The following is a 26,808-nucleotide window of genomic DNA, read 5'->3' as shown; positions in this document are numbered from 1 at the left end:
TCCTCTAAAATTAGTGTATAAGCATAGTCTTTATCTAAATTTAGTTTATATCTAGCTGCAGGAGGCACTCTGTGTTTCCTGGTAGTAGAAAATGTACAGGCTTGCTTCTGTCACAGAGAAACCTTGATTTGCCTGAATCAAAATAATGGAGATAAAACAGGACATGTAAATCCCTTAAAAGGAACAGATACAATCAATAAATCTACCATTAGATAAGAGTTATTTTTAACATTTCCTTATACTCTTGGACATGTGTGATACTAAATCACAGCCACCTCTACTTCTTAATTCTCTTTTATCTATAGCAACTGCCCTACGTCATGAAAACAGATGTTCCCATAAAACATCTTTGCTCATCAGAGATTATTATCCTCAGTCTGCTCTATTTATTATGGTAAGAAAATTATACTATGTTATATACATTAAAGTAAATTACGTAGAACAAACATTTATGAGTGTTGTATCTAACAGCTTCCCTTTTGGTTATTGGGATATAATCATTCAGAAATATAAATAGCTAATAGATTTTCCTTTCTCACGCATTCATCCACACATAAAATACACATATATGCACAGTACAGATTTCACGTCTTAAGAATGAATAAAATGAAAATGGTCATTATAGTGAAGAGTAATAGCAGGTCATTTATTTAAATTTCGCATGTTGCAACTTGCAGTTGACCCTTGATTTCTATTAACACTGCTGTTAAGAGAAACTACAAATGCATACAGTTTAGCAATGCAATGTGAAAACTTCATTCATTTTTCTCACATTGCTGTCAAATTTCCTCTAAAGACATTCCATCTTTCAACATACCCCAGATTTCCACTTCATCATTTAAATTAGCACATTGACTTTTACTTGACTATTGGAGTACTATTTGCAATTTGGGGAGGCTTACTTCACAAATCAAGGAAAGAACTCAGCAGATTACTCAATGTTTTAAATACAACTAATGATAATATGGAACTGACTGACAGCTCACTGAGTTGCATAATATGTGCAAAGGACTTAAAAATTTTATGTTTGAAATTTATTTTGACCAAAAAATGATTTTTAACTGGGTGTCAGTGGGTTATGCCTGTAAGCTTAGCTACTTGGAAGACTGAGATATGAAAATCATGGTTTCAGTCCAGGCTTATATGAGACTCTTATCTTCAGATAACTACCAAAAAGTGGCAGTAGAGCTGTGGCTTAAGTGATAGAGCACTAGTGTTGTGAAAACTAAAAAAACAAAAACAAACAAACAAAAAAAACCCTCAGGAATAGTACCCAAATCCCAGGACACACACACACACACACACACACACACACACACACACACACACACACACACAATGATTATAATTAATTGCATTTGGCCAAAACATTGTGTAATAAATCCACAAATAAATCAGGTGTACTATATATTAATCAGGAAAAATTTGAAAATTTTTAGTACGTAAGTCCTTTTAAACCAAAATAAGTGCCTCAGAGTTCTAATGTGACATACAAAAACTTGTAGTTGGTCAGGTTCTGGTGTCTCATGCCTGTAATTCTAACTACTCATAAGCTGAGATCTGGAGGATTATAGTTCAAAGCGCCAGCCCAGGCAGAAAATTCCCCGTGAGACTCACATCTTTAATTAACTACTCAAAAACAAAACAAAACAACAACAACAAAAAAACAGACATGGAGCTGTGGCTCAAAGTCGTAGAGTCCTAGATTTGAGCTAAGGGGCAGTTCCTGGCTCCTGAGTTCAAGCCTCATAACTGACCAAAAACTAAACTTTGTACCTGAAGCTAATGGCACTTATTTTCAAGTGAGTTCCTCAATCTTAGAATTTTTTTTTTGGTTGTTTATGGGACTTGAACTCAGCCTGGGCACTGTCCCTGAGCTCTTCAGCTCAAGGCTACAGTCCTATCCTTGGGCCTGGGCGTTGCTCCTGACCCCTTCAGTATAAGGCTACAGTCCTACCCCTTGAGCCACATCACTACTTCCGGTTTTCTGGTCATTAATTGGAGATAAATCTCATGGACTTTAGTGCCTGGGTTGGCTTTGAACCATGATCCCCAGATCTAGCTTCCTGAATAGCTAGGATTACAGGAGTGAGCCACTGCACCCAGCTAGAATTTCTTTAAAATTCATTTTAACCAATATGGTTGAAATGTTTTTGCTTTGAACACAAATTGATTAGCTGTGGTAAAGTTGATGACGTTACCAAAGAAAGAAAGTGACGTTAGAAAGGATATTCATTAAGCTTCCAAGCAGACAAAAAGTAGGAGTAGAAAAGCAGAGTTGTATAATTTTCATTTCAGATAACTCTGGAGTAGTAGATGTCTTGCTGGCACTGTAAGGATGTGAAGGCATTCTTGAAGCATGTCCCTTTTATAGAGTGAACATCAAGCTATCAAAATCATGACTTATAAAATCTTATGCTAGCCAGGTGCTGGTGGCTCATGTCTATAATTCTAGCTACTCAGGAAGCTAGATCTGAGGAGCACAGTTCATGAACCAAAAAACTCAAGGATCAACAACAATACCCGGGAACCCAGTTAAAGCTTCAAGACTGTTATGTGCACACATGCACACACACACACACACACACACACACACACACACACACCATGACATATCACTAGCTGAACTTATTTTGTTTTCTTGTATAGCAAATGCCTTTACACTGCAAAGTTCTTCTTTAACTTACATCTAGTAAGAAAAAATGCATGGCAGTCAGGGAAAGTGGTCATCTGCTCTTCCCAGCAGTTGAAATTGTGGTTATAATTTATAAGTTGGCATTTTGATTTATATACTTTAGATATGGGAGTGGGTGAGTGTGAGTCATTGTTTTTAAAATCTGGTCAACTCTGGGTGATGAATAAAATCAAATTCCAGAACTGTGAGCATGGAGGCTGATCCAGGACAGTTGTCAGTTCATCAGAGTGAATGCCACTTGTCGAAGGAGGCCTCTGTCTATGTTTTTACTTAACTGTGTATCATATTGATTGCACTTCTGTCGGTCACTGAATGTCTTGCATTTGAATCAATTGTTTGTATGTCTGTCTTTCTTCGTCATCGAATTACAAACCCCTGTAAGACAGGGACTGTGGATTCCTCTCTGCATTTCCAACAGCACAAGTCCAATGCCTAATATTCAGACTATAGCAATAGGCAGACATTTGCTCTGTCTTTGGTGCCCGGTTGGTTGAAAGGTCTTATTTTTTAATTGAAGTGCATTTTTTCCTTCTGATGTTGAATGCATTTCAAAGGTATCACTAGCATCGCGTTGGGTGGTAACTTTAGGATGAAAGTCTTATCAGAAGAAAAATGATACATATTGAAAACTTTAAAAAATTTCACATGTCTCTCTACTTTTGCGACTATGTTTTTATCTGTACAGAAACGTTTTTATTTTTAGGTAGTCCCATTTATCGAGTCTCTCTCCAATCTGTTGTGACCCTGGGATTCTGTTCAGGAATCTTTTGCCTGTGCCTATGAGTTCCAGTGTCTCTCCTTCTTTATCATGTAACAGTTTCACGGTTTCCAGTCTGACGTTGAGGTCTTTGATCTACTTTGAGTTAATGCTTGTGCATGGCAAAAGGCTAAGATCAATTTTTTGTTTTCTGTATGTGGCTGCCCAGTTTTGCCAGCACCAATAATTGAATAGATTGTGTTTGTTCCACTGTATATCTTTGGCTCCTTTGTCAAATACAAGTTGCCTATAGGTATGTGGTTCTATTTCTCGGTCTTCTATTCTGTTCCACTGATCTTCTGGTCTGTTTTTGTGCCAATACCAGTTTTTGTTATTATGGCTCTATAGTAGTTTGAAGTCTGGTATTGTAATACCACCAGCATTGCTCTTTTTGCCTAGAATTGTTTTGGCTATTCTAGGTCTTTTCTTGTTCCATATGAATCTTTGGATTGTATCTTCTATTTCTATAAAGAATGTCTTTGGGATTTTGATGGGGATTGCATTGAATTTGTATATCAATTTTGTTCTGTTAGCAGAATTTCCTAGGTATCCTGCTGGGTTATATACTAGTGGTAGGGTACAAGTAATCCATAGTTCTCATTCTAGATAGATTTTTGATTGGCTTCATTTTAGAAAATAGAAAAGCACATGATGTAATATAAGTAATGTTACTGAAGTACATATTTTTTGTTGTCTCTCCTTTTTAAAAAATAATATAGAATTTGTTTTTTGAAGAACAATCCATTAATTAAATCAGAATTTTTAATGAATTATCTGTGTAAACATATAGTAATCTTAAAACTTAGCCCAAAGGGCGTACTGGGAGGATGGCAGGATAGAATGCATTATAGTAATGGATTTCAGTAACGTGCTTCAAAAGGGGGCATTTTAATGGTTCTGTGGGAAATCACAGTGTTATTCTGAAAGTACGGTAATGGAAATCCCTGAAGCTAAAGGGCTGTGGTTAGACACATTAGGCTCCTTGCAAAGGGCTAGTCATTTAAAAAATCCTTCACTGAGTTCACTACCTTCTATCTTCTGCCCTGGAAATTAAATAAAATTGCTTTAAAGCTTTGAAGCAGCCCAGTCTGTTGCACTTCAAACAAGCCTGTTTGAGGGGGAATTGTTAGCTTCTTTGTGAGTACATTTATGGGACACCTAGGAAATTTCAAAGAAAATACAACTCTGAGTTGGAGGGAAAAAGTCTCACAATCACATGCTGGGTGAAGTGATTCCTGGGATCAGAATTATTTTCTCAATTGCTGCTTTTGCTAAGCTCAGAAATGAGAGATGATGAATTGATGACATTTTAAGCAAATTGAATCTAATAACATGGATTCATGATCTTGCTTTAGGGAGTTTTATCCGTGTAATTCCTTTGATTTGTAAGAGTTGTTCCTTACCCTGCCCATTGCTCATTATTAAAAATGATTTGTGCGGGTAGAAATAGAACGGACTTCACAATGAGAAGTGGCATTTAGAAAATAATGCTGGAATGAAATATAACTTCCTGAAGCCCAAAAGTATTCCATCCATGGAAGTAACATCTGCTTGGCATTTTCTTCAAGGCATATGTGACAAGTTCTGATTTATATACTTTATCTTACTCTCAGCTTACTTTTATTTGACAAATGATAAATACTAGGAATAGAAAGGTGGGTGCTTATAGTGTAAAACTGAGAGTGAAATTTGAATTTTTCATAGCAATGTTGTCACTGAAGTTCCAGCATTATCTTTTCCCTGTAGAAAAAAGTATTATTCTCCCTACTTTTCAGCTTGCTAGGGCTTCAGGAAAACATCTTTCAGCTTTGATTCCCTTTACTGCAACTTGCATGACCGATTTCGTTATTAGTGCCTAGTAAGCTAACACGTGATTGATTTTGGGTTTAACAGAAAGACCATATCAACAATTTTTTGTTTTGTTTTGTTTTGTACTGGTCCTGGTACTTGAACTCAGGGCCTGGGAACTGTCCCTGAGCTTTATCGCTAAAGGCTAGTGGTCTATCACCCAAGCCACAACTCCACTCACTACTGGCTTTTTTGTTGTTTAATTAGGGATAATAAGCCTCCCCATCTTTTCTGCATAGGCTGGCTTTAGACCATGACCTTCAGGTCTCAGCCTTCTGAGGAACTGGGATTATAGGCACATGTCACCCAGCTTTGTATCAGAGAATTTTAAAGGACAGGTTTATTCTTCTTATTCCCAGTTCAACACTCAGTCACTCCCGAGTGACTTCCTATTGGCATCAAGATACAGAATCCCTAATGTGGTAGAATTTGGCACAATTGCTAGCCTCTCTAGTCTTATTAGTCACTAGACACACTGACCTTTTAGATCCTGGAATGCTAAACTCTTTGTTGCCTTTGAGGCTTTGACATATGGAACAAAAGATAATCTATCAGGAATAAAAGGGAGAAGTTAAGTTAAAATAAGGACTATGAAACTACAGCAGAGGAATGTTTTGGCAACTGTCAGAATGAGAGGAGCCAGGACAGCTGCTGCTTAACCAGTAGAACTGGGTTAACTTAGACTGAGCAGCTGAGTACTTCCTGGATAAGGCCCTCCCCTTCTCTCTGTAGTGATACTATAATCTGAGACACTAGCAACCAAAAACTAAACTCAGACCTGAAACACATCTTCAAAACTGCAAGATCTCTGAGTGATATGGATATGGATATACTGTAATAAACGAATCAACTGGTCACCCAAATACTCACGTTGCCCAACTGGCTCTCATGGTAGACTACTGTCAGGTGGTAATTTCAGGATTCGGAAGTAGAATGTGCTAGTGTGATATGTATGTTTTGTTAGTCAGATTGGATTCTTAGTTCTATAACCTCTGTAATTACAGAGGTCTGAATAAATATGAAGAACAGTTCAGAAGTTTTTAGATGTTTTTGGTCTGGCCTGGTTGAGGAATACCTAAGATGAAAAGCTTGTTACAGGTTATACTAAATATAGTGTGATGCCTTGTACAAATGTGTATTCATTTTTCCCAGCAAATATTGTGAAAACATCCATCTATATCTGCTTTGCTTGGGGACTGCTATGGGAAAGTGGGACTTGGGGAAATGAGGGGAGTTTTAAGTAGTCTTCAATACACTTGGAAGTTCTTAGTTGGCTGCAGGAGGACAGGGGGGCAGTTGAGTTATTTCAAAAGAGGAACCATTCAATGTGAGAGGAGGAGGGTTTGCTGTGGCTACCCACAGTAAAATTGTCATCACAGTCCCTTTGGGGAAGAGGTACTATGCTGAATATATGCTCTGAAAGTGAAATCATCAACGTACTTTTGTGTTTGCATGTGGGAGTATAAGACAATATTGCAATAAAATGATGCTTCATGCCTGTAATCTCCCCTACTCAGGAGGCTAAGAGCAGAAGGATCATGATTGATGGCCAGCCCGGCAGAACAGTTAATAAGACCCTACCTTAAAAATAAGCAGAAAAGGACTGGGAGTTTGGCCTAGCAGTAGAGTAGAGTGCTTGCCTAGCATGCACAAAGACTCAAGTTCAATTCCTCGGTGCCACATACACAGAAAAAAGCCAGAAATGGTGCTGTGTCTCAAGTGGTAGAGCACTAGCCTCAAGGAAAAAGCCCAAGTACAGTGGTCAGGCCCTGACTTCAAGCCCCAGGACAGGCAAAAATATAATAAAATAACCAGCAAAAGACTTTGTTACCTGGTATATTATATATACGTTATTTGTTTATTTGAAATAGGCAAGGGAAAAGAGGGGGGGAACAAGATGACTGGGAGGGGTTGGGGTGGGAAATTGGAACAAAAACATAATAAGGAGTATCAAGGTGTGAGAAGTAATGCACTTACTACCTGGCAAATATAACTGTAGCCCCTCTATACATTACCCTGACAATTAAAAAAATGAAAAAAAAAGAGAGAAAGTAGTAGCTTAGTTATTGAATAAAGGAAACTTTCAGTTGTCACACAAAAGATGCTCCAGACTTACTGTCCTTAACAAAAAGAAGGATTTGCTTCTTTGTTTGCTGTTACATTTGTTATTGGCTCTAGTGCTCAAGAAAAGAAAAAACTCAAAAAGAAAGTTAATTTTCTATTTATTTTTAATTCCAAATCACACTTTGCTGTTTATTGTCTGAACTTCTACTTGTTGATAACAAAAATGGTTCTATCCATCAGCCATCCATCCATCCATCTTTTGCATATTTATATTTGACATTTATATCATGTCAAATATTGTACAAGATAGATACAGAGAAATAACTATGAAAATATGACAATATAATTTAGAAGAATGCAAGAAAAAGTAAGAAGTATTCCAAACATATGAACTTGGGTGGGGAGCAGGAGAATGAAGATTAAGGGATGTATTTGAAGCATTCCCTGATGGAAAAGTAAGATTTGATCTTAATACTATATAGAAGTTAGACTAACCTGGAGAAGGAAATCTTTCCTTGTATGCTTGATGGGGAAAGAAGCAAGCCCTTTCAGAAACAAGAAAGAAGACAGTCACTAAGGAATTTGGAAAGGATTCAGGTGATGAGTTTGAATCACACGTGGAGGTAGCTCATCAGAACAATGATTAACACTCATAAACAATGAGACAGCCCTGGGAAAGTTCAAGGTGAGGAATGATAGGGATGAGGCTTTCCTTCAGAAAAGACAGGTAAGCTGTATGGACAATGAGCTGGCAGGGGAAGAGTAACAAAATGATTGCAGAGATGAGTTTGAGTGTCATCAGAAGTATAGTAAGCCATGGAAATGAATGGACTCACCTTGGATTAAGAGCAGAAATAGGGAAGTTATTAAGTACGACTTGAAGAAAGGAGTCAGAGAACAAGAGAGAGTGGCTGATCTCTGAAAGAAGGATAATCTGAAAAAGGAAAGTGAGTAAAGCAGATAAGTTTGAAATAGGCACATCAGATGCCCATCTTTGAGGACCATAATAGCTGGAATTCCATTTAGAGAAATTGTTAGGTAGGAAAGTCAGAACTGTTGAATAAATTCTATTTTCTCGAGGTCAGATATAAGGTTATCACCTGAGCATATGAAAATGAGACTGGCACTGTGGGGAGAAGAGAGAGTTGAAATTCAGTGCTTTGAGCACATGCCAACACTTACTTTGCCTTGTGGATAGCTCTAGTTCCTCCTGGGGATGGGCTAGTGTGAACACAGCTAATGCCAACATCAATGCTTCTACAGTAGTAGATAAAAGGTTCATTTCTACTTGACTTATTCATCTCATTTTTTACAAGGCTTTTTTTTTGGCCAGTGCTGAGGTTTGAACTGAGGGCCTGGGCACTGTCCCTAAGCTTCTTTTGCTCAAGTCTACCACTTGAGACACAGAGCCACTTCTGACTTTCTCTGTTTCTGTGGTACTGAGGAAAACAACCTAGGGTTTCATGCATGCTGGGCAAGTACTCTACTACTAATCCATATTCACAGCCCAAGGCTTATTTTTTTACAAAAGGAAACTACAAATATACTGTTTCCCTCCTTCCTAGAATGCCTTTAAACAAACATTCAAGTTAGGAGAACACTGAAGTTTAGGTTAAAGTAAGAAATCTTTTTTTTTATATATATATAGTGCGCTGTAACATTCTATTCTTTCTCAACATACTTATGCAGAGGAAGTGGCCTTAATGTTTAGGCTAAGCATGAAGGAACCCTATAAAAAGTGAGTGAAGTAGGTGAGTTGGAAATTGACACACCAGATGCCCATCTTTGAGGACCATAATAGCTGGATTTCCATTTAAGCAGAGGCCTATGGAGAAATTTATAAAAGGCTTCTCTGTAATATAAATTCACACTCCCCTCACCCCTGCCACACACACACACACACACAATTAGTACTGATGATATGGGAAGACCCTTTTGGTTTGTTTCTCTCCAAATCTTGTCAGGCTGAAAGAATATTGTAAGAAAACCTTTGAAAGCTATGTTTAACAGTTGCTCATAATGAGTCATAATGTGAATGGATTTGAAACCATACCCTGTAAGTGGGATTAATGTCCCTATCTCTGTTTTTCCATCCCTAGTGCATATTTAACCAAATTATCATTTGCTCCCTTGATTTTATTTACTCATTAGCTCTGCTGTAATGAAGATTCCACCGTGACTAATTCCACAGCTCACAAGAAGGCTGAGATAGGCCAGGGGCCAGTAGAAGGATGTAGTAAAAAATAACTTGCTTTTATCTCTTCTGCTGCCACTGGAGTGAATATAATACCAGAGGGCTATGAGTTCTGAACGTTCTGAAGAGACATGGAAGAATTAACTTACAGGATAGTGACACTCGTTTTTCTCTTCTTTGCTTACATGAGTATATTTTTGCTCACCAACTTTTCTTCAATTTACTAAAGGAGGGGAGATATTAGCTTACATAATTTTCTTCAGTATTTCTTTTACTTTTCTTCATGCAGTCCCAAACATAACCTTGATGGTTCTGTTTTTCAAAAACTTTCAATGTTTGATTTTTTTCACATCTTTGATCCTGTGTTTGTTGGTCTCTCATAACACATATTCTCTTTCTAAAACTCCTTTCTATTACTCACAAAAGTCTTGAAACAAGCAATTTTCTCTCCAGTATTTTCATCAAGATTTGATTCTGTCATAGGGAGAAAAATACCTTAGAACATTTGAATATAAATTAACTTGAGTATTAAACCTTTAAACAACCACATGAAAAGCAATTATACATTAAAGTCTTGAACTTGGATCATAGAATCTTTCAAGACACATTCTATTATTCAAGGGAAAAATAGACTGCCTTGAAGGGCTTAGCCTTCTCTCATTTTTTAATAGCAAGTGGGCAAATTCTAAGAGACTTTGCCATTTTGTTTTTAACGTTTTTTCTGCCAGTGTTAGGGCTTGAACTCAGGGCTCTGGGTACTGTTCCTGAGCTTCTTTTTGCTCAAGGCTAGCACTCTACCACTTGAGCCACAGTGCCAACTTTTCTTTTTCTGTGGAACCTAGGGCTTCATGCATGCTAAGCAAGTACTCTAAGCCACATTCCCAGCCCTGCTTTGGCCATTTTGTACTGTCTTTTCCAAGGCAAATACCTTGACTGCTGCCTAATTTCAAATGACCTTAAAGAGCAGGAGATTCTGTGGTCTGAAAATCCCACTGCACCAGTCCAGTTTTGACCTTCCAAGGCTATCATGTAACATCTGTCAGCCTCAGCTTCCTTATATTTTCAATGAATTTTATACTCATTGGCCATCTCTTAAGAAATCTTGGTCTCCTTGTAATATTTTCTACTGATCTCTTTTGTAGAATTTAACTGAAATACATTCTTTTCTTCTTAAAGGTAGTTGCCTTTATGATGAAAAGTTCACAAATGATTCTATTTTCAAATTTTTACATAATTTCTGACACTCAGCATAGTGTAAGAACATCAGAATAACTAAACATAAACTTTCAAATAGGTAAATTCAATTGAGTACTATCCTGTAAGCCTGGGGAGGATCTGACCAGGTAGATGTTCTCAGGTAGAATGATGGGCTACATGAACCAAGTGCAAAAGAAAGCAGTTCTCTGGCTTCTACTTGGCAAGGGAAAGAACCCAGTTTAGCTGATTTTAAGCAAAGTATAGTCTTAGCAGAAAGCTTTAAGATTTTCCATTTATAATTAATAGAATTAGTATCAGAAGCTTCTCTTTCATCAAATTTCAGAGTTCAAGCAAAGATCTCATAAATAATTCAGTGTTTCTGAGTGTTATTCCCATCCACAATTTTTTTCTAGACTTTTGTATACACAGAAGGAAACAATACATTACTTTCTTCTCCTTATTTTAAAAAAAACAGATAAGGCAGATTGAGATGATCTTTAGTTATTAAGATAAGGCTTATTATTTTGAAAACTGCAGTGCCATCTGTAAATGCAATGTCATACTGTCAAAGGAGCCAACACGTGTCAGTCTTTTTTTATCTATGATAAAATTATGGTTGTTGGTAGTGAGAGAAGATGGCTTGCTGCAGCTTCTGTCTCATGTCCCCTCAATTCTGAGGCAATCCAGGGTTGGAGTTCTAGTAATTACTCAGAATAGAATCTGTGAGAGCCTCTAAAGATATCAGAATGTTCTCCAAATCCCCAAACTACATAGCAAACCTACAAGAAGGTCAGCATGAAGACCACAGGCAAATCTCAACCAACTCAGTCCTCTACTTTCTCAGCTCTTCTTGTGCTAAAACATCAAAGCAGCTTCCACTTTCTTTTGGATTGGACAGGGTCATTGCTGGTGTCCCTTGACACAGTTAACAATGAAAATGGCTCAAATTAACAATGAAAACACAGTACATGCCAGCTAATCAGAAATGGTTTAAGGTAAGAGAATAGCTTCTTATACTGTCAAGTAACAGATATCAAAATTGAGGGAAGTGTCTCAGAAAGATTGTAAATAGGATCATGATCATGGATGGTGATGTGATAATAATAAAAAAACTTTCTGATACAGATAAGAATAATATAAAACAAATATCCCTTTTTACGTGATACAGTAGTGCCTTATGCCATTGGATCCATCCTTCAGTTTCAGTATTTGTTATGGATTCACTCTGTGACCCTCAGAGGATTGTCCTTGAGCAAGAAAACCAGAATGGAGAGCTGGTAGAGATCCTAGAAAATTCCTTCCACTTTCCTTCTGGATATCATGTAACTAGTCACCAATTGTCCTAGGAGTTGCCTTCATATGGAGCAACTGTAAGCTATAATATCAGCTTAAGTGAGGTCAGCCTGGGTTGAGTGCCTCCCTGCAATATAATCTTGGTCTCTTCCAAATTTGTTTCTTCTACCTCTTTCTGGTGTTTCATTGTTTTCTGCTGTTTCAGTGTTTCATTGAGAGATAGAATTATAATCCTGTGCATGTTTGCTGCCCTAGAGAACAAATCAAAAGAATATCAGTAGAACCAAGTGAGTAGATGAGAATAGTAGTTCTTAGTTTACAATCCTTTGGAAGCAGGTTGTAGAGAACAGATGTATTTTAGTTCTCATATTATTGATTAGCTACCATAGGGTTTTCTAAGTTATATTAAGTTGAGGAAAACAAATGGGATCAAAAAATTAAAAACACGATCTATCTCCTCTGGCAAATAACATAAATATAACTCCTGTTGATTGTTGACAGAATAATCTCTATGCATCCTGTCAATAATCCATTTAAAATTGTTCTGTGTGGCTGCTTCTGATGCCCACACCACCAAGGTAGCAACCCCCACAGTAACTGCAGTGCTTCTGTGGTTTCCTTGGATGACAGACTGCTCATAAGTTGTATAAATGAATATGAGGTAAGCTCCAGCTGCCATCAGCAGCAGGGAAAAGAGAAAAATGAGGCATGTTGGGAAAGTCAAAATGTCATGGCTGAAATTACATCGATCTGCCTAGAGTGATTACCACTTAATGATAATTTGGGAAGAATGCTCTAGGTTTCTAGACCATGAGTTATTCTTTTTTTTCTTTTTCTTTTTTCTTTTGTGCTAGTGCCAGGGGTCAAAATTAAGTTCTCCTATTATGGCTGAAGGGTTCTGGTCAAGATTTCTGTACTACTTGAACTATTTCTCCACTTCTGCTTTTGGCTGGTTATTTGGGGATAAGGACTTATTTGCCCTTGTGGGCTCTGAACCATAATTCTCAGATCTTAGCCTCCTAGGCTGCTAGGATTTAGGTCTGAGTCACCAGCACCTGGCCAAAATCATACTTTCTTAACACTTTTCTTAGTAAATACATGAAACAAATAGTAATAAATATGTAAATAAGTATTCATGTAAGCTCTATGCTTCTGATGACTATGAGTTTTTCTGTCCTTTTGAAGTTTCAGCATGTCCTCTCTCTTATTGAATAGAGAATTGTTTTTACTTCTTTCTAAAATCTCCACTGTGTGTGCTACCCATCTCTTAATCACTTTTGTGAAATAGATAGCTCATGGAAATTGTTTTTGCTTCCAAGTTTACAATTCAAACGCCTTCTCATTTATTCAAGTGCATTTTGAAGCTTACAGAAACCCAACAGTGAGTTTTTCTTCAAATATTTTATTGAACTATGTATAGTAGTTTCCTGGGATTTTTTTTTTACATAGCAATTCAGTCTCTTTTGTGCACAGCTTGAGTTTTATCAACCAGGGAACTTGATTTTAAATTTATTTTAGATGTTTTACAAACAAATACTGACTTCACTGGCAAGTATATATTATTTGACACTTTGCCCACCTCTAGAGATCTAGGGATAAGTGGCTAGGCCCCTGCTATTTCTTTTTCTGTGAAAACTGAAGCCTATGCAGCAATTCCAAGAAGACATCCAGGGAGGATATGATAACCATGGGGGGGTATCTTTGATCCTTAGTGTCCAACTTGTATTGTTACTATTATCTGGTAAACTCAGATACTTTCTCTTCTGCATTTTCCCATAGTCAAAGCAATCTCTCTCATCCAGTTAGGATTGCCTGGAATTTGGCTCATTACTGGTCCTTTGTTTTAGAGTTCTTAAAGTTTAGAAATGTTTACTTTAGCTCAGAAGGCATAGACTAACTATAAAGCTTTGGTTTTAACTGAGATTTGATTATATAATATAAAGAAAGCAAGTGAGCTCTTTTCCCCCATTCTTTGTAAGATGACAATGGTTTCAAGTCTTTTGGGCATAGATCCATAATTCAATGAATAGGACTGTTAAGGAGATTTCCTAAATGTAGCACTTTACTGTTGAAATGCCAGGGGAAAGATAAGGATTTAAGAATATGTGATCTTAACATTCTCTTTCTTGGTTTGCTTCCTCCAATTTTTGAGCAGACTTCCTACCGCACAAACTTCAGATCTTACCTGAGTCCTTGCAGTGACCAGAGTAGATTCTCGGAGTTAAAATTTGATGTTTCACCTTTTGCTTTTGATAACTTGACAATATTGGCAATATTCCCACACTGAATACTTCCTCCATTCTGATCAGCTGCTGTGTGATATTGGCTTGAAACTGGCTCTGCTGAACATGAGAAACCAATGAGGGCATTTATCACTACTGACTCCTTAATCTTAGATTTGATTAAAATGGAAAGGAAAAAGAATAACAAAAAAGGGATGTTAAGAGAATTTGAAAAGTTAGAGAATAAGTAATTCTCTTTATTCTGCACAGCTAGGTAACATTTTTATTCTGAAGAAATTTTATTCTGAAGAAGGTGGGAAATTGACTTGGACCTTCTAAAGGGATGGGGGAAAAATCAAATCAAGAAAGCAAGATACAGCTGGGCACGGTGGCTCATGTAATCCTAGCTACTCAGGAGGCTGAGAGCTGAAGATCATGGTTCAAAGTCAGCCTGGGCAGTAAAGAACGTGAGACTCTTATCTCCAATTAACTGCTAGGAAGTGGGAAGTGGAGTTGTCTTTCCAGGGATGGCATGGTAGACTTGGGCTGAAGAGGTCAGGGACAATGCCCAGGCCCAGGGGTAGGAGGTAGCCTAGAGCTGAAGAGTTCAAGGACTGGGCCCAGGCCCAGAGTTCAAGCCCCATGACCCATAAAAACAAAACAAAACAAAATTTAAATAAGAAAGCAAGATACTAAGTGAGCATCTGCATACAGATGAGGAAGGCCTCATCTTATTGAGCTCTCAGAATTCAGATGAATACTTCTCAAACAGAAGATATGAGTAAAGAGACAGATCTAAAAGAAGCATCTTTAGAGATTTACCTCTGAGATGTGTGAGTGAGAGGGTCAGTGTTCAAATTGGTCAGTCTGCAGTAAAGTCCACATGTTAACAAACAGCCCTGACCACAGGAGTGTCTAATCATCTTGTTAACCATAAGTCAAGTTACCAAATATTACCAGATATTTAAGAAAGATACAATCATAATGAATACAGGCCAAGAAAAAGTTAAGGTGTAGGAAATTCACTGGAAATTTAAATTGACAAATACAATAAGAACATTTTTTAAACTCACAAGAAGTGATTACATTTTTGAAAGAGGAGCAGTATGAGAGGAAAAGGTGAATATTTAGAGAAGACAAGACACCTGAAATGAACACTGTTCTAAAAGATAAAACTGATAAATTCTTTGAGAATATAGAAGTATTAACACCACTTGCAGTCTTGAAAAATAGGAAGTTTACAGTTCAGAAAGAAAGTTTATTGTCAGGAAAACAGTAACCTTTGAAGACTGTAACCTGTCTTTTTCCATGGAATCATTTCTTTGATTAGTTGTTGTTTAATTCTGTTGCCTTGGGAGCCAGTACAGTACTGAAGAGCACCAGAAATGCTAGGTGCCTTTGCAGAGTCCCTGAGGTTCATGCTTGGCTTACTTATTGTTATGGTTTGAATACGTGACTTGCTCAGTCCAAGTGCCAGTATGGCAATATTAACAGGATTAAGGCCCATATAAAACAGATTTCATGAAGCAGTTGTAGCACTATTAGACTAGATTCCTCTCTTGTCTTTCTATCAGCTGCTGTCATAGAAGGATGCATCGAAAAGGCCTCTTCAAAAGCGGACACCTTGATTTTAGTCTTCCAACCTCTAAAGGAATTAGTTTCTGTTCATTATTCATTTCAATTTTAAGGTAGTCTGTGATAGCTGTACAAACATACTAGGACATCTAGTTTTAACCTTGAATTAGAACTACAAGTTCCCATCCAGAAGAAAGGAATTCTTTGTTGTGGAAATAGTGTGGGCCTATGTACAGTAAAGGTTTGAGAATCAATATGGGAGAAATAGACATGTATTATTTGAAATGAGCTACTCCTGAAAAACTGATATAGTATATAATACAATAAAAATGTTACAAAGTATATATTAATGATTCAGCAATAACAATTATTTTAATTATGACTTGTTGGTAACATCATGTGTGACTGACATAATTTGGTAGGAAGAAATAATTGCCTTGAATCTAATTTGCTTATTTAAGCAATTTGTTTACATGATTAGAGTAACATTTTGGCTATATCAAAAGCACTTTAAATAAAGCAATGAAACCTGTCACAAGATAAATTAATTAATTTTAAAAGATGAAAAATAAAAATAGTCTTATGTATCACTGTGCAGATAAAGTAACATACTGCTGATATATAAAGTTTTACTTGTAAAGACTATCTGCATGTGGACACTATACCCTCCTTGTCAACCAGGAAGCACAGATTTAAAATATGGTAGAATCAAAATGACTTAGGTTCTTTTCAGAGAGAGTAAGACGTAAAATTAGTAATAGCAGAAGATTTTTCTTATGAAATATAGAAATGATAAAAATTCTGAACTCAGGACTACCTGAGTTTGAATCACAAAATCTAATCTCCTGTGTGTGTGACCCTAGAAAAGCTTTGTTCGCTTTCTTATTGAAATGGGAGGTACTCCCTAGCTGATAGGGAGGACCTCTGGATGAATCCCAAAGGTCCTAGAATTGTTCCATTAGGTATCTGAAAGTCAGGTAGTGTGTGAGGTAGTGTGTGTGTGTGTGTGTGTGTGTGTGTGTGTGTGTGTGTGTGTGTACCCATGCACACATGCATGTACACTCTGGGGCTTGAACTCAGGGCTTGAGCTTTTTACCCAAGTTTAAGACTCTATCCCTTGAACCATAGCTCCACTTCCAGCTTTTTTTGGTGCTTAATTGGAGATAAAAGTCTCACCGACTTTCCTGCCCAGGGTAGCTTCAATAACTCAGCCTCCTGAGTAGCGAAGCTACTGTCAAGTAGGATTCAGCACCGCCTGGGTATTTGCTTGCTATTTTTAAGATCAACAATGTGGGTTTCTGCTTTTTACCAGTACTAACAATTTGTAGTTTTCTCTACCTTAAGAATCAATGTGCATGTGGTTTTACATGTGTATACTTTTCTCCATGTTAGCCAAAATTATTCCAAGTCATAATAGCAGAGCACTATATCGACAATTCCCTATATAATAATACCTGTGAAAATCAGATTACAATAACATTGAGTAGTGATCTCTATTTCCTATGACAGCAAGTTTTCCATATGCTGGCAAATCTCACATTGTGTTTTGGAACAAAATTGCCTTGCTCTAAATTTCCCTCTTATCTGCTTGACTTCCGGCCTCACCTTTCCATTTAAGATCTGTATTTGTGGTTTTTAGGAAGAAAAAAATCAAGTTGTGTTGCTGCCTTTTCTGAGCCTCAAGACAATCTTCTGGTTCCCCTTTCAGGTATGATGGTATAATTGTGTCCTTCAAGGAGTTCAAACTTCAGAGCTTAGAAACAATGGAAATAGAAAATTTTATTATTATTTAGATAGAGACAATTACAACAAGGAGAAACTTCTCAGTGTAAGAACTATATCTTTTCTTAAAAATAGGAAGTATAGCCAGGTGTGGTGGCTCATGCCTGTACTCCTAGCTACTCAGGAGACTGAGATCTCAGGATCATGGTTCAAAGCCAGCCTGGGACTAAAGTCCGGAGACTCTTATCTCCAGTTAACCACTAGAAAATGGGAAGTGGGACTGTGGCTAAAGGGGTAGGGTGGTAGCCTTGAGCTGAAGAGCTCATCCAGGCCCAGAGTTCAAACCCCATGACCCACAAAATAAGGGAGGTATGCCAGGCACTAACGGTTCATGCCTGTAATCTTAGCTACTCAGGAGTCTGAGATCTAAGGATCACAGTTTAAAACCATCTCAGGCAGGAAAGTCTTCTTATCTCCAATAAACTATGACAAAAAAGCAGGGAGTAGCCCAGTGGCTCAAGTGGTAAAGTACTAGCATTGAACACAGAGAAGATTAGGGACACTGTCCAGGCCGGAGTTCAAGGCTCAGATCAGGAAGAAGGAAGAAGGGAGAAGAAAAAGAAGGAAGAGGATGAGGATGAGGAGGAGGAGGAAGAGGAGGAGGAGGAGGAAGTGGAGGGGGAAAAGGAGTCTGTTGGAAGTAGGGTAGGAAATTTTTCCTTCTTACTTGACTTTGATGCTATAAAAAGAATCCACAAGAAGACCTGTTGTTATCTTTTCCCCACTGCTTTTTGTTCCTCCTCAGGCCAGCTGAAGAATTGAAGGAGCTCCTTGTTACTGTGAACTCCATGCTGCTATCTAACATGGCCACTTCTCTAAGTTTACCAAGAATAAATGCAGTGTAACTGCAGGGCGATGATAGCATGAGGAGTTGTCCCAGGGAAATTTTCAATTTTATGAGGTAAAGGGCTGATCTGTGGTAATGAGATTGTGCATCAGGACTGAACTACCTTTGAGAGGGCTTTGAAAGTCTTCTTAGGCTACATGAATGCACATCATAATGGCAGATGGTTCTGCTGGTTGGGGGCTTTTCAGTTCAGGATGCACTTTCAAATGCATTTAATTTTTTATATATTGATCTTGGTAACAATCTGTCAGATATTAATAAATTCTCTATATGGAGTTTGAGCCTAGTTAAAAGGCATAGCTTTGGTGGAAGCTACTTCTTAAGTGGATGCTCTTTTTTCCTTTGGGGATATGGGAAAGGAGACAACTTTCTGGGTATATAAGGACAAATGTAAAATAAAAATAAGCTTCTGGCTTCTCCATATTGAAGAAAAAGGAAGCAATTTCATTCCCCTTTAGAAATGTTTTAGGAAACTTGTAATTATAAGTACTTTATCCACTCTTTGAGATCTATATAAATCCTTTTGAAAACCAAACAGGCTTTTTGGCAGATTTATAGTCTTGTTAAGAACCTGCTAACATCATTTTTTTTTATTCTTTGAAATGCAACCATCAAGGGAAATAGCACCACTCTCTGTGCAGTAGGGTGGAAACAACTTAGACCCACCGTGCTCAGAGCTGAAAAAAATTCCTCCTACAATAAATATTTGAGAAATTTGTTTTTCCTCTCAGTAAAGTCAGTTAGCTTTAAATGTTCAACCCGGTTTCTAGGAAAAATTAGGATGGGTTGTATATGAATTAGCTCTTCCTATTTCAGGAGTAGCTTTGCCTAATTTGAAAACCTGTGTGTAATGGAGTGTACCTACTTGGCTATACATAAAAGAGTGAGATTCATTCATATTTTACAACCTCTTAGCAGGTTACCAGTGATCTGCCTTGATGGGACCCTGTTTGTTTTCGTAACTCCACATTGTTCCCAATAGCCACTGATCTTCCTCTGCCATGGACCCTCCTAGTTCTCAAGAAGATTTCACCCCTGACCTTATCTGTAAGTACAGGACTGTCTGGGTCAGGCTAGTGCTACCATAACTCCAAAATAGGACATGGCAAAGACATTCCAAAGAAGACCTTACCTTTGAATACATAAAAGTGTAATCCCCTCAACCCAGCTCCTGCTCCAAGTTACATGGAGTCCCTCTGCAGCAATGAGTAAAGCCTGTTCTAGTCTCGTGAGATCTCTGCCTTCTTTCTCTACTTTCATTCCCTTGATCTTTCCCTAACATGAATTCCATTCTGGCTTAATGCTTTATTCAACGACATCTTTTCTTTTAGGGAAGAATTTCTTTCTGGATTGGAAGAAGATCTTGTCTTTATAGGTTTCCAATGTGTACATCTCAACTCTTCTCTAATTTCACCCTCATAAGTCACTACTATTAAAAATGCAAAATCTGATATTGCTCAGCTTTCTAAAATCTTAGTTTATTTAATAAATGTGTATTTGATTATGGAAAGGCTTAATTGTAAGGTTTGAAGGAAAGAAGCCTCCATATAGTTGTTTAGGCAGAAGAGAATACAGAAAAGACTTGTTAAATACCATATTTTTGTCAGTTGTGGGGTTTGAACTTTGGGCCTGGACACTGTCCCTGAGCTCTTCAGCTCAAGGCTACCACCCTACCCCTAGAGCCACAGTCCTACTTCCAATTTTGTAGTGGTTAACTAGAGATAAGAATCTCTTGGTCTTTAGTGCCTGGGCTGGCTTTGAACCACGATCCTCAGATCTCAGCCTCCTGAGTAGCTAGGGGTACAGGCATGAGCCACCATGCCTGGCTTAAATATCATGTTCCTATGATAGATGATGAGGGAGCTATTTTCATTCCTTACTGATGTTCTGCTTTGACATTTATTTAGGAAAAGATAAAAGTGACTCTGGAGCCAGGTTACACAGACGTTGTATTCTCTCCAATGTTTCATATTGTTTTACATAAACTATTGTTAGTTGTGTTCAACCTCCACTTGAAGATGAAAAATTCCATGTTTTCTGAATACAATAATAGGTTAAATTCTATATAAACTAAAAGTACATATGTATGTATGTGTTTGAAATGAAATATAATATGTAGCTGATTATAAAGCAACTTTCCTCCTTTTATATTGCAATTATATTACATAGTTCTGCACAGCTTATACCTTCAAACTTATGATTACTTAAGCCTCCACTTTACTGATTTTTACTCATTGTTTTGGGGAAGCATAGCTCAAAAGCAATGTATATATTAGAATAATTTAGGGGTCTTGTTTTGGTTCCAGACATGGACTTGAACTTACTATCTTGATGTTCTGTACTCATTGGAAGCTGAGCCATGTCTACAACTCTAACAATTGAGTTTTTAATCAGAACTGAATTTAAATTTTAGCATTGTCCTTTATCATCTGTGACTTTTTTTTGCCAGTCCTGGTGTTTGAACTTAAGGTCTGGGCACTGCCCTGGGGCTTTCTCAAGGGTAGTGTTCTTCCACTTGAGCCACAGTGCCATATCTGGCTTTTTCTGTATAAGTGGTTCTAGGAAATCACACCTAGGGTTCATGAATGCTAGGCAAGCACTCTACCACTAGGCTACACTTTCAGTCTTCATCTATGGCTTTTTATGAATCTCAATTAACTTCTCAGTAAGCAGGAAGAACTGTAATGCATGCTTCCTTAGAGTTACTATAAAACATATCAATAAAGTATCTATAATGTCCAAATAGTAACTGCTAAAAAATGAAATCTGTTCATGTTACTGTAGAAGGAATTGAGATGTAAGCCATTTATTATTCTCTGTATGGAAAGCCATTCAATTTAGTGAAAAGCATAGATGTAATTAATGTGAATAAAATAAGATGGATTTGGCCAAAGAGATTGGAAAGAATTTAAAGTATTCTAATAACTAGCATGCTGCTTCTAAAGGGCTTATGTGCCTATAAATCACCCAGACATTGTATATGATAATTATGATTTAATAGGTTTGGCTGATGTGGGGACTCTGTATTTCAAAGAGAATTGCAGTGAGAATAATAGTGCAGTTGGCCTGTATCCCTCACTTTGAATATAAAGATTCAGGTGCCTGACACCAGACAAGCTCCTGAGACAGTCATTATCATGTTGATGTTGAGACAGTTTCTTTTTTGAGTTGGTACAGGAAATAACCAAGGTTATTTCTTTTTTTAATTCAACTATATACTATTGAAAAGATATTTTTACACTTTTTTTTACATTTTTAAAGTATCTCTCTCATTTGACCTGAATGGGTTTTCTATTTACTCAACATCTACATGTACATGGATCATATAGTAACTGGTCAAGAATTGATTGTTGTAATATTTATTATTTAGCCAATTTAGATGTTTCATAATATATACTTGAAAATACCAAGCTACATGTGGTATGTTCACCCAGTTTTGTCTGGAGGTGAGAAAGAGAGAGAGAGAGAGAGAGAAGGAGAGAGAGAGAGAGGGAGGGAGAGAGGGAGGGAGAGGGAGAGATTACTAATTATCCAGAAAGATTTAACCAATATTCAATGTAGTTTTTGGTTGTGGCTCTACAAAATTGCTTGGTGAGCATTTTAAGTATATTCATGCTTGATCCTTTCCCAAAGCCAATTAGAATGTCTAGACACAGCTCTTGGTATACTTCTGTTGAAGTTCCTTAGGTGATTCTAAAGGGCTGTCACGGCTGAGCCACTGTAATGAATATGAACAAGTATCAAGATATTTTCTCCAGGCATCCTTCCAGTGAGTTCCTCCAGATCATTTTGAATTTTTTTCATAGCCATGATGATTTTTTCATTTCCTTTCTGTGTTCAGCATAAATATTAACTATATCTTAAGAATTTATAAGCTGTTATCTCTGAGTGTAAAACACTGAGACAATTTTCCTTTAAAACATACTTTCTATACTGAGCTCTTTTTCTTGTTTTTAATCTCAGTTATCTTTAAAAGATTATTTTATTTTAATTACAAAAATAAGATAAGCTTATAATTTCGAAAAAATAAGGTGAAATAAAAGTGTGGGAAAATTAAAGTAAAAAAAATCTTCTTCATCCCTTATTCTTGTTCTTCCTTATTTCTATCATCCTTTAATTCTGTAATATTTCTATCCATATATATATATATACATGCACACACACACACACACATATATATATATATATTTACATAACACATACAACACCACACAGACATACTAATAGAGACACAATCAGACAATATTATGTTAGCAGTTTAATGTTTGGTTAGCAATGTATTTGGGAGATATTTCCATTAGCACATATACACTTTTACTTTGTTCTTTTAAAAGGGTATATAGCATTCCATGGCCATACCAAAATCTCTTTAACTGGTTTTTTATTGAAACACATGTGAAATATTTCGAGTTCATAGCTGCTATGATAAAAATCAAAGCCACACAGTGAGCTGGTGTTGTAGCTCAAGTAGTAGAGTGTGCAGCTAGTACATAAAAGTCCTAGGTTTAATCTCTACTATAATCATCATTGTACATATTTATGTAATTTTAGCAGTCCACCTAAGTGTTTATGTGAGTGACTACCCAATTTTTCCTTTTACTGGTTGTTATTAGCAGTGTAACAGTGTTTACCAAGATCTTTCCTCTTGTGAAAGCTGAATGTATCAGACCCAGTTTCTGTTTCCTCAGGGACTCCCATAGACCTTGTTTGTTTTTTGCAACTTATTTTTTAGATCTATCCAGAGAGAAAGTTGAAGTAGAGGAGGATAAATAAATAAATGAAATGATCATGATTGTGCTCTAGTTATTGCCAGGAATCAAAGCAATGTTGCAAAAAGATTATTACTTTTTAGTAATAATAGATGGCAAAAAGTGATCAACAGAAATTAACTTGTTCAGGAAACAGGGACAAATATTGGAAGTCTTTCCATTCTCCTCTGCTTCTTCAGTCTATTTTTTGCTTTCCGTGGCATGTGTCTATTGGAAAAACTGGCTACAATATTATACTTTTTCATGCTTGTGCCTTGCATGGTGTCAAAGTTTCTGTTTCAGTAGAATTATTTGGTATCTAATGTGTTATAAGATTAGGACATATGTCAAAGCAGGAAGTTAATGCCATTTTCTACACTGCATGAGGATGGGGTTGTTTATAAGAAGTGACTTGACATGTGAGTCTCTATTAAACAAGGTTCTGTGTTCAACATACATGCCCATCAGGAAGTCACTTTATCCAATCAGGTCATGTACTACAGAGTTCAAAAGAAGTCACAAATGTGAAGATAGGGAACTAAGGTAGAATCAAGCAAGTAGACAAAGATACAGCTCTTCAGAAGCAAGGACATTCACAAACATATTATAACTTCTTTCCTGGGAAGATGTCTTCTTTGCAATACTGTGTTCAAAGTTCTTGAACACATACATTAGGAAAGCTACACATTTTCTGCAAACAATGAGATCATTAATATTAGCAAAGTGTTATCTAGGAATAATTTCTTTTTCTGCAGTCCTGGGGCTTGAACTTGGAGCCTAGGCACTATCCTTGGGCTTTTTCAAAGCTAGTTCTCTACCACTTGAGCCACAGCACCACTTCCAGATTTTTCTGTGTATGTAGGGCTTCCTGTACGCTAGGCAAGCACTCTACCATTAGGCCATGCCCCCAGCCCCAGACAGAATAATTTTGAATAAAACTATCTGAAGTCACAAAGAAGCCATAAAAGAAAGACAAAAAGAAACTACTGTCTTTATTTTCATTTTTTCAAATTTAACTAAGGTTTTCTCCAGGTAAGAGAAATTGAAATTCAGTACTACTAATACATTGTTAATCATTTACCTTTTCCAAGAAGCCTACTTCCCTGTTATAATCTTACATACAAATTTTCAAGAATGCTGTACTGTGCAGCTGAGTAAACAGACTTGGTAGGAAAGAGCCCAAGTTCAAAATTCAGCATTTTCCATAGCTATCTGTGTTAGATTATGCTTTCTAAAGATGACCACAATGATCCCTATCATAACCTCCATATTCCTACCTCAGAGGAGTCTTAAAACACTCTACTTAAACATGAGTGGATGTGTGAGTTTATTATTACCAAAGGAATGTGGCAAACGTGACAGAGTGTGACTTCAGAAGCTGGGTCAGAAAAGATGATATGACTCCCACATTGTTTGCAGAAATGTGTACTAAAATTCTGAATCACTGTATAAACAATCCAGCCATTCTAAGGACAGCATGTTATGAGGAAGTCCAAACTACTCACATTGTGAGGAAGCATGGAAAAACTCTGAGACAATATGGAGGGAGAGGGAGAGGGAGAAGGAGAAGAATGGGGCAGGAAGGAGGAGAGAAGGGGAAGAAGGCAAACAGGCCCTAGCTTTTTTTGCCAAGTGGTCATTATAGTCAATGTACTAATTCATCCTCAATGAAGACCCCAGATCAGAACTGCCCAGGTGAATCCTTTCTAAATCCAGGAATCATTTATTTCACTAGTTCATAGAGAAGAGCTAGAACCTGGCACAGACTGTATAAGTGTCTACAAAGGTCCATGGGTAGAAGGCTTGGTCCCCAAGCCAAAGAGTTATTAGGAGATGGTAAACCTACCTGTAGGAGGTAGAGGGTAGCGGAAGGAAATTTGTTCATTAGAAGTATTCCCTTGAAGGGAATATTGGGATCCTGGGCCCATTTTCTCCTTGATGTTTCCTGGATGCTATGAGGTTAGTACACATAACAATCAAACAAAATCTCTTTGCCATGCTGCACTAAATCATCATGGATAGAAACATCCACAACTGTGAGGTAGAGTACAACTTTCCACTTTTGTTACAGTGATGGAACACTAAAAATTGTTTTTTTAAAAAAAAGCTCATGGAAAAAGAAAAAATACCTACTTTCAAGTGAATTTTTTTCATCGAACTCAGAAATGTTTGTAGAAAATGAGTAAAATATCTGTGATAATTGGATATGTTCATCTATGCATGTTATTTATCTTATCAAATTAGAAATAAAATATTTTCTGGATAAAAAAATCCTTATGGATTAAAGGGATTATGGCACAGAAAAGTCATATGGAAATGAAAATATGTTGAGAAATTAGTATATAGAATATAATAATACATAGTACAACAATTTAGAGAACTAAAACACTATTAACCTCTGGCACTCAAGGGTCTAATAATAATATTGGATGACAAGAGGTCTGCTTTGAGATGTACAAATTTGGAGATGAGTATCCAACATAATTCTATTTTTATAAGAAAATGATTTCTCCTCCAACCAGTTTGTTTAGTGAATCCTTCCAATTTTATAGACTTAACTCTGTTGAAATTCCATATCCACAAAATTTTTAAAGACAGACTGCTTTTTAGTGCCCTTCTTAGTCTTATTTCATTTATTATGGGACATGAAAGAGCTTTTTATAGCACACAATCTTACATTTGTCTTACTATTTCTGTTTTAGTGAAATGCATTTTAATTTAATTTAATATTGTCAGTTATGGAGCTTGAACTCAGGGCCAGGACTCTGTCGCTGAGCTACTTTTGCTTAAGGCTACTGCTCTACAACTTAAAGCCAGATTGCCACTTCCCATTTTTGAGTGATTAATTGGAGATAAGAGTCTCACAGGGACATTTCTGCCCAGGCTGGCTTTGAACTGCAATCCCCAGATCTTAGCCTCCTGAGTAGCTAGGATTACAAGCAAGAGCTACCAGCATCCAGCTCTCCCTGAGCTTTTTTTCCCACTAAAGGCTAGCATTGTATCACTGTGATTTACAGCACCACTTTTGGTTTTCTGATGGGTAATTGGAGACAAAACTTTCTAGCCCAGACTGGCTAAGATCCTCTGATCTTAGCTTCCTGAGTAGCTAGGATTACAGGCATGAACCACTAGCACCTGGTAGGAAGTACATTTTAAAAGCAATGATGCATATTAAATAATATCCATACATTGTAATCTTAACAATAATCCTATTATAAACTCCTATTCATTACACTACATGAAAAACATCTACAAATAACTGCTTTGATGTCATATAAATAGGGAAGTAAAGTAAAATTTAAATCCAAATGTCTTTCATGTAGAAGTCCATATGCTAAACTAATATTCATATTGATTCCAAGCTGTTTTCACAATCAAAAGGTAGAGTTTTCTCATGCTAGGCAACATTAGGTCACTGTCTGCAGCCTGCACAATATCTAGAGAACAAAGGGCCACGTGGATGGTAGGATAACAGCCAGTACTTGAATCAAAAACTAACAATGAGTCATAACATTCTAGAATAAAACAAAACAGAAGTTCTGATTTAAAAGGGACTTTGATATCACATAGTCCAATCCTGTTCAGA

The 26,808-nt window shown here is 37.0% G+C and overlaps 1 long non-coding RNA gene across 1 annotated transcript in view; it reads left to right on the top strand.

The window, feature by feature from the left end:
* The first annotated feature begins 323 nt into the window (after positions 1-323).
* LOC150063403 (uncharacterized) overlaps positions 324-26,808 on the top strand; it is a 40,281-nt gene continuing 13,796 nt past the window's right edge. Inside the window, exons 1-3 of the long non-coding RNA XR_016535420.1 lie at positions 324-394; positions 17,485-17,553; positions 18,373-18,528. This is a non-coding gene — a long non-coding RNA (uncharacterized LOC150063403). The remainder of the gene's footprint in view (positions 395-17,484; positions 17,554-18,372; positions 18,529-26,808) is intronic.

Source organism: Megascapheus bottae, chromosome 5 (assembly GCF_031878675.1).
Source record: "Megascapheus bottae isolate mThoBot1 chromosome 5, mThoBot2.hap1, whole genome shotgun sequence".
Classification (NCBI taxonomy): domain Eukaryota; kingdom Metazoa; phylum Chordata; class Mammalia; order Rodentia; family Geomyidae; genus Megascapheus; species Megascapheus bottae.
This window is presented reverse-complemented; position numbering and strand designations above follow the sequence as displayed.